This window comes from Rattus norvegicus, chromosome 10, assembly GCF_036323735.1.
Source record: "Rattus norvegicus strain BN/NHsdMcwi chromosome 10, GRCr8, whole genome shotgun sequence".
In the NCBI taxonomy this organism is placed as follows: Eukaryota; Metazoa; Chordata; class Mammalia; order Rodentia; family Muridae; genus Rattus; species Rattus norvegicus.
Genome location: NC_086028.1, coordinates 15,999,242 through 16,015,150, shown reverse-complemented (window position 1 = coordinate 16,015,150; position 15,909 = coordinate 15,999,242). Strand labels below are relative to the sequence as shown.

General features: G+C 46.3%; 1 long non-coding RNA gene across 1 annotated transcript; it reads left to right on the top strand.

The window, feature by feature from the left end:
* The first annotated feature begins 1,535 nt into the window (after positions 1-1,535).
* On the top strand, positions 1,536-10,442 carry LOC120095054 (uncharacterized). The gene is made up of 3 exons (XR_005490075.2): positions 1,536-3,378; positions 4,132-5,760; positions 7,305-10,442. It is a non-coding gene; the product is annotated as an uncharacterized LOC120095054 (long non-coding RNA).
* Positions 10,443-15,909: the final 5,467 nt, after the last annotated feature.

Genomic DNA, 15,909 nt, shown 5'->3' with positions numbered 1-15,909 from the left:
CCAGCAACTACATGGTGGCTCACAACCATCTGTAATGGGATCTGATGCCCTCTTCTGGTGTGTCTGAAGACAGCTACAGTGTACGCATATACATAAAATAAATAAATCTTTAAAAAAAAAACAAACAACTCTTTCGTTCCTCTCATGTGAGCACAGCTGCGCACATGACTACTAGGCTGAACAAGTGTGCTTTCTGCCTACACACCTTCTCTTGCCACTTCCTGGCTTCTATCTATGAGAGCGGACCACCTGCTCTGCTGTGGGCGGTGTCTGCAGAACCACAGGACATTACCCAAGGGTCCCAGGAAGGTTGGCAAGTCCTAGTGACAAGCACTGCCAGAAGCAAGTTTCTCCTTGAGGAAGGAGGATGGGAGTTGATCAGCTTTGCCCACACAGGAGAACACCAAGACCTTTGGACAGGGATCCACCCCCAGGAAAACCTTCAGATTGAGCCACTATCCAAAGTCTCTTCTTGCTAATCATGGTGGTGCATGCCTCTTATCCCAGTAATTGGGAGGCAGAGGCAAGGGAATCTCTGTGAGTTTAAGGCCAGCCTGGTCTACACAGTGAGTTCCAGGACAGCCAGAGCTACACTTCGAAACACTGACTCAAAGAAGGAAAAGGAGGAGATGATGAAGGAGGAGGAGGGGAGGAAGAGGAGGAGGAAGAAGAAGGAGAAGGAGAAGAAGAAGAAGAAGGAGAAGGAGAAGGAGAAGGAGGAGGAGAAGAAGTAGAAGAAGGAGGAGGAGAAGGAGGAGAAGGAGAAGAAGAAGAAGAAGAAGAAGAAGAAGAAGAAGAAGAAGAAGAAGAAGAAGAAGAAGAAGGAGGAGGAGAAGGAGAAGGAGAAGGAGAAGGAGGAGGAGAAGAAGTAGAAGAAGGAGGAGGAGAAGGAGGAGAAGGAGAAGAAGAAGAAGAAGAAGAAGAAGAAGAAGAAGAAGAAGAAGAAGAAGAAGAAGAAGAAGAAGAAGAAGTAGAAGAAGAAGGAGAAGAAGAAGGAGAAGGAGGAGAAGGAGGAGAAGGAGAAGAAGAAGAAGGGGAAGAAAAAATAAAGAGAAAGGGATGAAAAGGAAGAAAATGTAAAAAGCCCCTTTTTTAAGCTAGAACTTTGCCAACAATTTTTTGCCCTATGTACATAGCAACACTCATACTAAAGCCGTGTAGACCACACGGCTCTGGGCACTTGACAGAAAAAAAATAAGTGTAATAATTAAAAGTAACCAAGATGATAGTAGCTGTCGTTGTTTAATTCCTACTCTGTGGCATCGTTCAAACATCTGGAAACAGTTCAAAACCAAGAAGTGTTTCTGAGTGTTCTGTGGTGCTGGCCCCCAGGGAGAGGGACAGCACCTAAGGAGGGATAGTTCAGCGTGCAAGGCTGATGCACATTCCCTGATAAAAACCAAGGAAGGCTTCTCACACAGGGCGCTGGAGGATGAGGATGAGGAGTGTGCTACATGAAGAGTGAGGTCAAAGAATGTTCCAGACCAGCAGGAAATAGGAAGATATCACAAACCTGAACATTAAGTTCACAGGGCCAGGAAGGGTCAAGATGGGGATTCAGTTCATGTTGAGCTGACTCCAAATCCCAACAGTAAAAGCAGTAGGCTGTTTTATTGGTAGCGCGCCAGTTTCTTTTACTTATCGTCTCGACTTCCTGATTGGAAACTCCGTGGAGCCCAGAACCGTGCTTTTGCAATAGTCCACCACACATACAAGACATTAAGAATATTGGGGGGCTGGGGATTTAGCTCAGTGGTAGAGCGCTTACCTAGGAAGCGCAAGGCCCCGGGTTCGGTCCCCAGCTCCGAAAAAAAAAAGAACCAAAAAAAAGAACCAAAAAAAAAAGAATATTGGTCAATGTATTTTGTTCAAGACCCTATTTTTCAAATTTTATATTTTATAGTATATTTCAAGTGTGTGCAAGCCCGGGGGAGAAGACTATCCAAGTGCCTCTGTGCCTGTCATCCGACTCTGACATCTGTCAGCTGTGAATAAGCATGAACCACCTACACCACCTCCATCCGCAGCCCGGATGGTTTTAAAGTCGGCTAATGCCCAGCTGGCTGCCTAACGTGCAGCTTTTCCTGGGATGCATCTTCTAGGGGCGCCAGTGACCACCGCAGAGGAAAGCTTTCTGCTGTTGATACTTCGGTGAGATTTGAAGAGCAAGAACATGTGGGGACCGGGATCTAACTCAAGCTCTGGTCCCCTAGCTGTGACCTTGGACAAGCAAAACCATTTCACTTCAGTTCTCTTTCTGTCCACCAGGGGGCGAGAGTGAGAAGTGAGGAAAACCTTCCCTTTGTGAGGTAGGAAGCCTCAGTAAGACACTTCCTAGCTGTTTGCCTTTGGTCAGCTACTTAACTTCTCTGAGCCTCCATTTCCCCATTCACGGAGAAGGAGACAAATGCCTACCTCGGAAGTTGCTTGGGGAATTATGAAACAGTAAAAGTTTGAACAAACAACAGATGTCAATCAGCGAGGGTGAATTCGAGACCAGGCCATGTTGGGATTTTTAATACTCCATTAGCCATTTCTTCAATATTTCCTGCCACTTCTTTGGAAAACAGGAAATGGAAAGTGCAGGCCTGATCATTACCTTATATATTTTTAAACAAAGATATTCTTTGAGTTTCTCGTTAGCGTAAGGCAAGCAAGCCGTGTGACGTCACAGAGACCCAGGGCATCGACGAAGTCTCCGCCCTCCCCCATTGCCTCCTGGCTGTAACCCCAGATCCAACCCTAAAGGAAAAACCCATCAGGCTCAGATCAGGAAAAGTGCCCTGAGAGGGGGATGGGGTGTGCCAACCCCTCAGGAAACCCAGGTCACCTTAGCAAACGTCTGACCTTCAGGTACTCTGAAGATTTCCACACAGCTTGCCTCCCACAGAGGACGCAATTTAGAAACCCATCCTTTCTCACTTGAGAGGCTCCTTGACATCGAAAGCCTGTGGGGTCTCCCCGGTGGCACCCTCATTAAGGAAACGAAATTTAATTGTCATTGGGACTGAGGACCTGTGTGGGATGCTGCTCGCAGCGCTCACTCTGCAGTGACAAAGCAGTGGAGGTTGCCAGAAGCATGCCGGCCTGGAAGGAAGAAGGTGGCGTCTGAGGAGCATGCCAGTGCTGAATTACCCCATCTGTCGCGTTAATAACCAATTGGTCCAGGGGGCTGGGACATACGGTACCTATTAGGATCTGTCTGCACACACATAACTATTCATTTCATCTGCACAAATGACTGCTTACTCATGCAAATGGCAGGCCTAAATGCCCACATTGGGAAATGCAGCTAAGAAGGCACTTCCTCAACAAAGGTTATGTTCTAACCCCAGAGATGTCGAAGCCTAGGAGCCGCCATGCTGTGGATGCACTAAAGTAAGCAAGCTAGGTGGGGCACTGTATAGGAAAGATGGCGGCGCTGACAACCCGGGCTCTGGTAATCTGTGGTACAGAAACAGCCTTAAGAACCGTAACAAAGTGGGGTTGGGGATTTAGCTCAGTGGTAGAGCGCTTGCCTAGAAAGCGCAAGGCCCTGGGTTCAGTACTCAGCTGGGGGGGAGATGGGGGGAAGATGGGGGAGAGGGGGGAGATGGGGGAAGAGGGGGAACGGTGGGGGGGAACGGTAACAAAGGGCTGGGTGTGATCTCAGACACTTCTATTTCCAATACTCAAGAGGCAGGGAGCCAGAGGCAGGTGGGTCTTTGTGAGTTCGAGGCCATAGGAAGTTCCTGGACAGCCTGGGCTACATAGTGAGACTGTCTCCAAAAACAAAGGAGGGCAGGGGGAGGGGTTTACAGAGAGAAGACGGCAGGCTATGCCGTCTAGAAAGAATCCATGAAAACGGAGAAAGCTACAGTGTGACTCAATCGCGGTAAGGGCGATCTATGCTGTGCTAAAGCCTAAAAGTCATAGCTGATTGAATCAGCATCTGACCAGTTACAGGATATCTTAAGCTCCTCCTTCTGCTCTATTGGGAACTGCTGTTGAAATACTTCCTGACCCATTTCCTCCTCCTGTTAGTAACGCTATTGAAAGTGTTGTGCTGTTCTGCACGTTAACTCTTCTCACCGAGTTTATTTTTATTTCAACCTTGATATTGTTCATTATTTTTCGGTATGTAAATTTAAGCCTCCTACTTGGAAGAAAGAAAGAAAGAAAGAAAGAAAGAAAGAAAGAAAGAAGGAAAGGAAGGAAGGAGAGAAAGGCTGGTCAGCACGAAGGCTCATTGGATTAAAGTGTTTGCAGCTATGCCTAATGACCTGAGTTTGAGCCCCAGGACCCACAAGGTGAATAAAAAGAACCAAACTGTCCTCTGACCTCTACACTTGCACTGTAGTGTCCATGTATGCTAGCATTCTGTCTAAGCTCCACCCCCACAGTTACCTGGCAACAGCCAGGTGTGCCCGACACTAAAAGGGGCTGCTTGCCCCCTCCTCACTCTTGTTCCCTCCTGCTCTCTTGCTCTTCCCCTCTTCCCCTTTGTCCCTTCTCTCCCCGTTCTCCTGCTCCCTTATCTCCACGTGCTTATTGCAGGCCTCTTCTCTCTCTCTCTCTCTCTCTCTCTCTCTCTCTCTCTCTCTCTCTCTCTCCCCCCTCTCTCTTTCCCACCCCCTGCCTGCCCCTACTCCCTACTTAACTCCCCTCCCTGTACCCAGAATAAACTCTTTCCTATACTATACCTTCGTGTGGCTGGTACCTCAAGAGTACCTCAAGGATGTCTCAAGCATGGGCCTGCTGAAGTACCCCCTTTCCTCATACCTCACCACACCTCCATAGAACATAATCCCCTCTCTCTTTTTTTAAAGATTTATTTATTTATTATATATAAGTACACTGTAGCTGTCTTCAGATACACCAGAAGAGGGCATCAGATCTCTTTACAGATGGTTGTGAGCCACCATGTAGTTGCTGGGAATTGAACTCAGGACCTCTGGAAGAGCGGTCGGGGCTCTTAACCACTGAGCCATCTCTCCAGCCCCCATAATCCCCTCTCTTTATCTTTTCATAAACATATCAATGTGTATGCCATCTGCTCTCTTGGAATGTGCCTGCACGCATTAGCGCGCGCGCGCACACACACACACACACACACACACACACACACACATATATATATATATATATATATATACATATATATATATATATATTTAATGGGAGGCAAAAGAAAATGCCCATTTGTGCACTAGCTTAAATTATTTATTGTTTTAGAATACGGGGGTAAATAAAGTCACGAACATTAGATATGTTTGTTTCTAGGGAATGGGCAAAGAAAGGAGCTTGAAGGAAAATCAGAGGGGCCAGCATGTCTGGGGGCATCATGGGGATACAAGGGGTGAGCCTCGCCCTGGGAAAACCCCTGGCTATCTGAGATCTCTCCTGCTGGGTCAAGCTGTCTCTTATTCAATTATGTCTGTGAGATCCAGGTCTAATTTATTTACTGGCATCAAAAACAGAGCAGGCTTTCTTATAAAGACATTTGAAATGTGTTCCTGGGGTTTAATACCACCTGTCTTCCTTAGCTGGTAGTTTGGGGGCCTATAGGAGAGGCTGGTGCGCGTGTGCAGATAAAATACGCGGGGTTTTTAAGCCACGCCCCCTCCCACCCCAGCCCTCATTTCACGTGATTACCAAGTAGAGACCAGAATCCCTTGCTCAGCGACTAGGCTTCTGCCCTTAAGTTTTGCGAGCTGTTAGGACAATGACGCTTAGGCATTGTGAGCAGTTGGGACAGTGACACGTAAAACCTCCATTAAGGTTCGTACCTCGTGTTAATGCTTTTCCCCCTTTTTCATTGGCCCTTGTCCTTTACGTTATTCTGGCATCTTAAGGAGGTTTCCGGTTTCCGGTGTTTGTGGGCAGGGTCTATTGAGTGGCTCAGTCTGCGGCTCTCTGTCTCCACGTTTCCAGTCTGCATTACTGGTTCTGACCGTCCTTCCCTGGGCCAAGCTCTGGGCTTGCTTCTTTGGCAGGGATTGAACTTGGATTTTCTATGCACTCCGTGAGCACTCCACCACAGACGCACGCCCACGGCCTTCCTGGGACTTAGGGGTTATTGATTTGAATTCTGTGGATTCTGAACTGTGCGACTGCTGTCTCCAAACATGGTTACCGTATTCCGAACACCTCGTAACTCTGTCTGAATGTCTGTCCCGTTCTCCAAATTCACTGAGCCACTCAACAGACCAGAGGTGCTAATTTGTGTGCAGACCGCATAAGGGACACTGTGGCTCTATAGGATAGCCTTCCATTCACCTCTGCAGCCAGGTTAAGTTCAACAAGGTTTGCAATTGTTGGGCTGTTTGCGCTTCTTTAGCCAAATTTATCCCCATGAAGCGATTCTTTCGGTAATAACACATTTGTATCTGTGGCCTCACCTGCATCTTCAATTATTTTCACTGTGTGTATGGAGAGGGACAGTTGAGTTTGGTGTATTTCATGCAGTTGATCTGATGCCTCACCCTGGCTGCTTCTAACTTAGACATCATATCACTGTCCGCCTCGCTGCACCAGATTTGAACGGGGCCAGGGAGGGGGTAACGAGGGGGGAGGGGGTTGGGGATTTATCTTAGTGATTGAATGATTGCCAGGCAGGTGCAAGGCTTCAGGTTTGCTCTATAAACACAGAGAGAGAGAGAGAGAGAGAGAGAGAGAGAGAGAGAGAGAGAGAGAGAGAGAGAAACAGTAACAAAACTAGATGCACACCTCAGATAGACTAAAGACCCCCTGAGTGCTCTGACCAGAGCTGTGACAAAATATCTGAGAGTCTGGGTAATTTATGAAGCAGCAATGTTCTGGAGAGTGGGAAGGCTGAGCTGCATGAGGGAGGCCGTTCTTACTATCACCTCATGGTGGGTGGAGGAAGAAGAGAGCCCAGGAGAAAGACCTCAGATTCCTCACACCCTTCACTGTGGACACCGGTCCCTTCCTGAGGCAGAAATTCTCATGAACTCTCATAAATACCTCCTGGCAGGCCCCTCTTCAGTCAGCCACTGCTGTCGTGGGGATTAAGTTTCTAAGATACAGGTTCGGGGACGGGGATCTTTTAGCCAGCTTTCCACTGGTGTAATGAGTTCTCCCCCGAGAACCAGGGAGATGCACATGGACTCCCACTTTCGCATGACCTCAGGTCCCGTTGGACTCGGCCTGTGATGACTGAAGCACACACTGAGAGATAAAGACAGCTGTCCACCCGGTAGGGGCGGGAAGCAAGGAGAGAAGAAGTATCGTGGGGTCCTGATAAACCTTTCAAGGGTGTGGTCTAACTTCCTTTCTCATGTTCATCTCCTAACATCTCACAGGTTAACCATTCAGCCTTCAACACGTGGGGCACATTTCACGTCCAAGGCACTGCAGAGCACACACAAGACATGGCCGCGGTGACGTGAGCACCATCGCCTCCAAGGTCTTGAGATGAGAGACAATCTGGGTGGACCCTAACTGCATTTGCTTACAAATACTGAGCTGTCAGGCAAAACAAGAAAGGTGGGGTGAGGATAACAGAAAGAGACTGAAGACGTAGCCCAGAAGGTGGGAGGAAGGCACCCACAAACCTAGGAAGGCCAGCAGCAGAGCGGGCTGGAACAGGTGAAGGGGTTGGTGAGGGGCTGACCTCCTGATTTCAGCCAACGGAGACTGACTTGCTGAACTAAGACTTCTCTAGAACTAAGAGAATGGGTTTCTGTTGTTAGAAGTTTAATCCCCTTGTGAGATGTTAATTGAATAGAAACTTAGTCTGTCTGGGACAAGGTAATCAGAAGAAACTCTCAGGGCTGACCCCAGATTGTCTTATTTTTTTTATTTGTTTTTTAAAAGATTTATTTATTTATTATATAAGTACACTGTAGCTGTCTTCAGACACACCAGAAGAGGGCATCAGATCTCATTATAGATGGTTGTGAGCCACCATGTGGTTGCTGGGAATTGAACTCAGGACCTCTGGAAGAGCAGTCAGTGCTCTTTTTTTTTTTTTTTTTTTTTTTTTTTTTTTTTTTTTGGTTCTTTTTTTTCGGAGCTGGGGACCGAACCCAGAGCCTTGCACTTCCTAGGTAAGTGCTCTACCACTGAGCTAAATCCCCAGCCCCTGCAGTCAGTGCTCTTAACCACTGAGCCATCTCTCCAGCCCAGATTGTCTCATTTAAACAGAGGAGCAGGAGGCTGGAAGTCACAAAAACACTCCCTGGTTCACGCTGATTGAAACCTCTGACAACAAGAAGGCCATTTAAAGGACACACGGTTATCTGGGGTCTGTGAGAGACAAGGTGGCTCAAATACCAGTCATGGGATGAGTTCTAAACAATAAATTAGTACCAGATCTCAGGGCATATGAAAGTTGGGACTTTGTGGACCAGGGAGCCAATGGCAATATGTATGTATGTATGTATGTATGTATGTATGTATGTATGTATGTATTTATATTTATTTTTAGGCGTGCACGCCTGAGCGTTCTTGTTTGTCATGTGCACACAGTGCTGTGTAGGTCAGGTGTCCGATGCCCTCAAACTGGAGCCTCGGGCGGTTGTGAGCCGCCAGTGGGCACTGGGAACTGAACCCAGGTCCTCTTCACGAGCAGTCCGTGCTCTTCACCACTGAGCTGTCCTTCAGTCCAACCCACCGGTGGTTTTTAAGGGAGTTAACATCTTCGTTTGAATTGAGAGTGTAGACCGGAGGAGGAGACAAAAGGTCTGTAAGCTTGTAACCCACCAGTAAATCAGCACACATGGATGGGAAGGAGAGAGAGAAAATAAGACTCAGAATGCAACCAGCTGCTGGAATAATGTACCGTAAACTTGGGCTGTGCTCCTCTGGGACGCTACAAGAGAACACCACAAACCGTGTGGCTTAAGAGGAAGAGACGCTTACTTCCTACAGTTCTGAGGGCCGGGAAGCCCAAGGCCAGTTGCTAGCAGACCTGCGTGTGGTGAAGGCTGGTTTCTGGTTTTGCAGATGCCCCTTTTTGCTGGGTCCTTCCGGGGCAGAAGGGGTTAAACCACCTCTGGGATCCTTCCTAGAGGTTCTGCCCTTGTGACCAAGTCACCTCCCAAATGTCAGTGGACGAGCTCTGCGGAGATGAAAACACAGAACATGGAATTTTTGAAGAGATGAACGAATACATTCCCAGACAGATGAGAGTGACTGACCTATATGCAATTTAAAAACAAGCTGTGTGTCTAAAAATTAAATTCATGCGCTGACTGCTGCCCTTATATTGATCTCAGATTTTAATGGGCACGCACCTCACCACAGGCTCTGGCTACAATTTAGTATGGAGAACCCAGGAATCTGCATCCCTAACAGGCCTCCAGATAAAGCTGAAAGACTGAGGTTCACACTCTAGTGAGAATTAACCAAATCTTACCACAGTCACTGTAGTGATTCTGTAACTCACTCCCCCCCACGCCACAGGGACAAACCCATCAATGAAAGAGTTCTTACTGGGAACCGGCTCTCTCCACTCTATTCCCCTAAAAAGGTGGCATATCCTGTATGAAATGCTCTTCCAAAGAATACAACAGAATAAGCCTTGTCTCTCAGACCTGGCTCACTGCCGTGGTGTCCTTGGGTGAGTTATACACACTTCCAGAGTGCCCTGCCTCCATGGATAAATGTGCAGAAGTGTGATAATAGGCCTAATTTGTGTGCACGCTTGTCACACACACCGGGTAATGGACGTGTAGGGTGACATATGTAGAGGTGTGACCCTAACTTCCCCACTCACACATCAGACCTAGAGTCCTCGGACAGTATGGATTAGAGGTAACCTGACCTGGGAAGGCCATGCTGTGTCACATAGGACCCCAGGGAATCGGGTTCATGCCTGACCCAACCCATTTTCTCAAAGCCCAAAGCCAGAGGGTGAGCTTGTGCTTGGGTGAGCAGTCACCTGGTAAGATAGGCAGAGCAGATCCCAAAGACTCCCAGACAGGCTCGCAAAGCAAGACTCTGTGAGCAAACTAACCATTAGGTGTATTAGTGGAGTTTGAAAATCAAGTACTCCCCATGGGTGAGAAACTAACTGCCCTGGTATCCATTCTCACCCCACACTCCAGTTACCGACTGTGCGGACAAAATGGTAGAGGGAGGGGAAAGGCATGTTTGCCAGGCCCTGGTTTTTGCATCCTGTCAGACTGTTGTGGCCGAGACTTCGGTCCCAGCACTAGCCAACCCTCCGTGGATGGGTTGCTGCATTTCTCTAAGCCTTGCTGCATTGTCTGGAAATAAAGATAATGCCAGCTGGCACCCAGAAGCACTGAGAAATGAGATTTGAACTCATGAGGCAATGCCAGGTACCAAAGATGTCCCCAGGGAAGGTTATTAGCGTTAAAAACTCCATGTACCAAGCTGGCTTTCAGCTCTGTGACAACAAAAAATAATTGCCATAATTGCTAGCTCATTGTATTAAACATGGTGGTTATTCAATAAAGCCTTTGAAGCCGGAATGATGTACGGGTGATTTAAAATAAAATGTTCTAGGTTAAGGAAGAATGCGGGTGTGCGTGCGTGCGTGCGTGCGTGCGTGCGTGCGGGTGTGTGTGTGTGTGTGTGTGTGTGTGGTGTGCATTCTCTTGTCTTTGACTCGAGATCAGAGTGACGATATTCTTTAACTACTTGGAGAGCTTTGTGGAAAAGGCTTCTAAGCCTGATGAGAAAGATGCCGGGGTCATTTTATGCTATCAATTGTAAGTGTAGCAAGAGTCCATTTTCCTATTGCTGTGATAAAATATCATAGGCTAGGTATTTTTCCTTTGTAAAGGGAAGGTGTTTATCTGGAGACAGTTAGGAGGCTGGAAGCCCAAATGTTGCCACACCTCTTCTGGGGAGGGTCCTGTGGCTGCATCGCCTCCTGACAGATGGCCTCGCAGTTGATGGGAAGCAGAGGCAGGGAGTTGACAGACAAGTCAACAAAACATTTCAACAGCCCTCTCTAAGAGCTAACTCAGGTGCAAGTTGTCATAAAAACCACCCTAATCCCTTGCATGGGCAAGACTTCCTTACCTGTGACCAAAACACTTCTCTCCAGGCCCCACCTGTTCAAAGTTGCAACACCATCACTCTGTGGACCAAACTTACAGCACAAAAAGCTATCAGGAGACACCTTGAAACCACATCTTATAGTAGCCTATAAGATAAAACCCATCAGAGTTTGAGACTCATAAATAAGGTCCGAATTACTTAGTTATTAAAGACAAATTGAGGGTGAAATTTTTAAATTGCATGTTGGTGATAAAAATGTTACATTAGAATATAAGAGACAATGAAACTTCTTTGGAAAGAACTGCTTAGTTCTCAGTAATGACATGAGATGAAGAAGGAGCAAGAATGGGAAACATAATTAACAGTCAAAATAAGTGGGGGGGAGGGGAAACACAAGCCTGTAAATACGAAGCAGTTAAGATGGGATGGAATGGTCAAAACAGCGTCAAGCAAAATAGCGTTTTTTAAAAAGATAAGGAAATATCGTAAGGCCAGAATTGCTTTATGGAACTTCTAGACAAATCAACAAACCTCTAGAAATGCTAGAAACTTAAAATAAGAAAATCCAAATTTAAGAAATGAGGAAAACTGCGGATGTGAATCTAAACACAGAATCCTATAGTGATTGCTAAAATAAGGGGCCCTCTGAATAGTTTTTTGTGTTAATTAACTTAAAAATGGGAATAATGGACAAACACTATAGGAGAAAGTGTAAATTATTAAAATTGCCTGAAGAGAAAAATAGAAAACTTTGATGATAAAAGGCTGTTACAGAAATTAATAAAATAATATTTTTTTCATAAATAAAACACAAAGCCTACTCAATATTAAAGGAAGAGGTTATTTGAATCTTCACAAAGACTTAGATAAAAGGAAATGTTTCCTGTGTTATTCAGGGTCTCTAGAGCATTAGAGTCAATACAATGAATCTGTGTTGAGAGGGGCTCACTCACACAAACTCTGAGGGGGATGGTCCAGCCATGGCCGTCTTCTCACTGGGGATGCTGAGAACCTGGTCTGTTGGAGGGATTCTTGACTTTTAACCTTGTCTGGAGCTCTACCCTAAAAGCACTGTTATTAAAGGGGAACACTAGGAAGCATTTAGAGACGTAACTCACACACACCCTTGGTAAAGAAGCCTAATCCAGCTCTCTCCCGGAAGCCACCGTTCTCCTCTGCGCACCTTTCTCTCACTGTTTAGTAAATCCAACTTTGCCTCCTCCGGAACTCATTCTTTATTGAATCTTGAACCTTGCTTGGCCTGGCCTCTGGAGATCGAAGGGAACCTTCAGGTGACTGTCAGTGCAGTAGAGAGCTGTGTTGCTGTTGCCCGCAAAGTTCTGAGAAATAGGAGAAACCCCACTTCTGGGCTGTTACTTAAAAGAGAGAGGCTGGGGGACTGAAAGGGGGAAATTGTGCTTCTGAAGTTAGAACTCAGACAAGTCTTCTGGCTTAACAGTGAAGACCTGCTGACCACTGCCTTTGAGACCTTCGAAGAAGGACATGCCATTACCTCAATATGATGCCAGTTACTTCTCCCACCTACAGAGCCTACCTTCAGCTCGGTGAGATTTCCTGAGAGGTCTAGCCAGGTGATTGATAGGTTCAATTTAAGGAAAAAGATGGTTCCCTAACCTTTGGAGCAGATCAAGTGTCACGAGTCAGAAGGAGAACTCAGAATCCATTCTTTGACCCCTGAGGAGGAGGAGGTCTATACCTTTGCATAGAGCATTTTATAGCTTAAGGAGCCACAACTGTGATGCTTCTCTTTCTAGTGTGACTAGAGAAATGGGAGGTAGAGGCAGGGTCAAAAACCAATTATGAGAGAGGCTTCCAAGCCTGCTAATGTCTGTTTAGCAGGTTACCGTCTGGGTGATCCAGACAATGGCTGTTTTCACACTGAGGAGATTGAGTTCTTGATAAGCACTCAGTGCCTGGGTCTAGATGTCTCAGAGTCCTGATCTGGCACTGACCGGGGGATCCCGAGAGTCCCCCCTGATGTCCAGTCAACCTTGGAAGAAGCTGGGTGCTGGTGTCAGTGAAGCATAGAGACAGAAATAAGGTGGTGGAGAAACCAGCAACAGTTGAAGGTGAGCAGGCAAAGGCTAATTCCCCCTCAGGTTTCTTTCTTTCTGGGACAGCGTCCCTGCAGGAAGTTCCTCCACCCAGAATTAATCCCTCCAGTAAAGCCCTTTACAGAGGAGCCAAGAGTTGTGTCTGTCTCCTTGTTGATTCCGTACTCTGTGAAGGTGACAGTCATCACACTCCTCAGTTCACTTGTAGAAGTTCTTACAAACTTTATGTCTAAACCGGAAAAATGGAAATGTCAAAAGGGCAAAGTATATGGTCACGGCCCATCTTATTGAAGAACAAATCCAAAAGATTCCTAAATCAAATACTAAAAAAAAAAAAAAAAAAAAATCAGTTTCAATTCTTGGTCAAACGATAACAGGCCACAATTTAATTGGTTTTATTTCAAGAAAGCAAAATTAACTCAACAGTGGAAAATGTATTAACCCAAATTACATTATTATCTGATTAAAAGACCAAACAAATTGCTTGATTATTAGATACAAAAAAAAAAAAAGATTTGGTAGAACTAAGCAATACTTCGTGATTAAAATCAAAACAAAGCTTTTATAGCAGAAATAAACCTTTGGGGTTGGGGATTTAGCTCAGTGGTAGAGCGCTTGCCTAGCAAGCGGAAGGCCCTGGGTTCGGTCCCCAGCTCCGAAAAAAAGAAAAAAGAAGAAAAAAAAAAAAGAAAGAAAAGAAATAAACCTTTGCCTGGTAAAGTTTATCAAACCAAAAAAAAAAAGGTGATAACAGTCACTTGAGGGCTGGAGAGATGCTCAGTGGTTAAGAACACCGGCTGCTCTTCTTCCAGAGGTCCTGAGTTCAATTCCCAGCAACCACATGGTGGCTCACAACCATCTGTAATGGGATCTGATGCCCTCTTCTGGTGTGTCTGAAGACAGCTACAGTGTACTTACATACATAAAATAAATAAATAATTCTTTTAAAATAAATAATGATCTTTTAAAAGCAAGTTCCAGGATTCTCTCACTCAGTAGGTTCAGCTCTCAAAGTGGAGAGCATGCTATGACCATCTGTATAGTGTAACTGTCGATAACAACACTGACATATACACATACAGTGATGGCAAATTCAATACATTTCAGGACTAGAAAATGTGTGTGTACATATGTGTGTGTGCATGCATGTACATGCATGTGTGTGTGCCTACATGTATGTGCCTTTGTGTATGTGTGTGCATGTGTGCATGTGTGCATGTGTGTGCATGCATGTGTGCACGGGAGCATGTGTGCATGTGTGTGCCTACATGTATGTGCCTTTGTGTATGTGTGTGCATGTATGTGTGCATATGTACATGGATGTATGTGTGCATGTGTATGGGTGCATGTGTGCATGTGTATGCGTGCATGGGTACATATGTGCATGTGTGCCTGTCTGTGCATGCATGGGTGAATGGGTGCATGTGTGTCACTGTGTTTAGCACATGATAAAACTGGACTATAACCCATAATTCTCTTCTCCTCATTGCCATCCGCTCCTTTGTCAGAATCCACTCCATTACCAAGCACACACTGCCATTGTCTTTGGAGAAGTGTCTACCAGATGACCTTGCTCCCCTCTAGTGAATGTGACATAAACCAAGGAAGCGACAAGACTAAGATGTCTCTTCCAAAGACCTCTGACAGGAACACTCCACCCCCTGCTCTAGCTTGCTCTGCTCCAGATCTGAAAGCAGTGCCATCACTGACAACACATGGTGAATTAAAACCTCAGTGACGGGAAACGGAGCTGATGATGATTTGTTCCAACTTACCATGGCATGGCACATAGCTCATAACCTCTCAGGCTCACTTGACCACCCATTTCCTCATGCTTGGAGAAGGATTGGGAGACAATTCCCCCTCACAACCTTCTCATCACACAGGATTTGCCTACATGGTTTTTAAAAGTGGCTCACAAAATGAATGCCACCCCTAACATAGGCTGGGCATCCTGGTCTTGGGGACTACATCCAGAAGCATGTGGAATGGCCGATGACTTCAGAATTTGGTAATGTGCACGTGTAAGCTATCTTGGGGGCTGGACCCACGTCTAAGTACAATTTACCCATAACCACAATACATTTTACATATACCTTACACACAAGCACGTCAGTGACTTCCCCGCCTTAGCTGAAGGGCGGCTTTAATTGTTTTTAAGTATAGATAACTCAACAGTGCACGTCTGACTCAGTTTGGTGGCAAATTCTTCCTCTTGGCATCGGGAACCATAGATTTTGGATGCAGGATGTTGCCTCCTTGTGCTGGCCCATCTCATCACACCTGTCACCATAACCAGTCCCCCTAGCATCTCCCGGCTTACGATAACCATGAGAAGGAAGTGATGGTGGTATACAGCTCTCTGTGGGCTACACCTCCAGGCCTGCCTTCCTTAGTAGAGGATGCCACCTCATAACACAAAACAGAAAGGAGCTCACCAGCTCAGCGGGATCCACATCACATGCAGTCATCAGCAACTGAGACTTCAGAGATGGGGACAGCAATGAGCCCTTCCTGAGGAGAGGCAACCTCGTAGTAGAACGTAAGCTCTCTTCTCAGGCAGGGTCAAGTCTCGGCCTCTCCTGCTTTGTCAGTGCTCTGGCTTGTGGCCAGCTTTGGTGGGTAAAGAGCTGTTGAGTGGTCCCAGTATCCGTGTGGGGAACTGGCTTGCTGTAGAAGGCACTCTTTGCCACTCGAAGAGGACAGACCTTTATCTCTGTCACCAGGTGTAGACACATCCATTTGTCAAAGCCAGTGAGGCCTCTTTAGAGTTGGACATCTAATCTAATACCAGACTGCTTAGGTAATTTCCCTGCCAGAAGATTTGCCGCCATCTTGGTCATACAGAAGGGCAGCA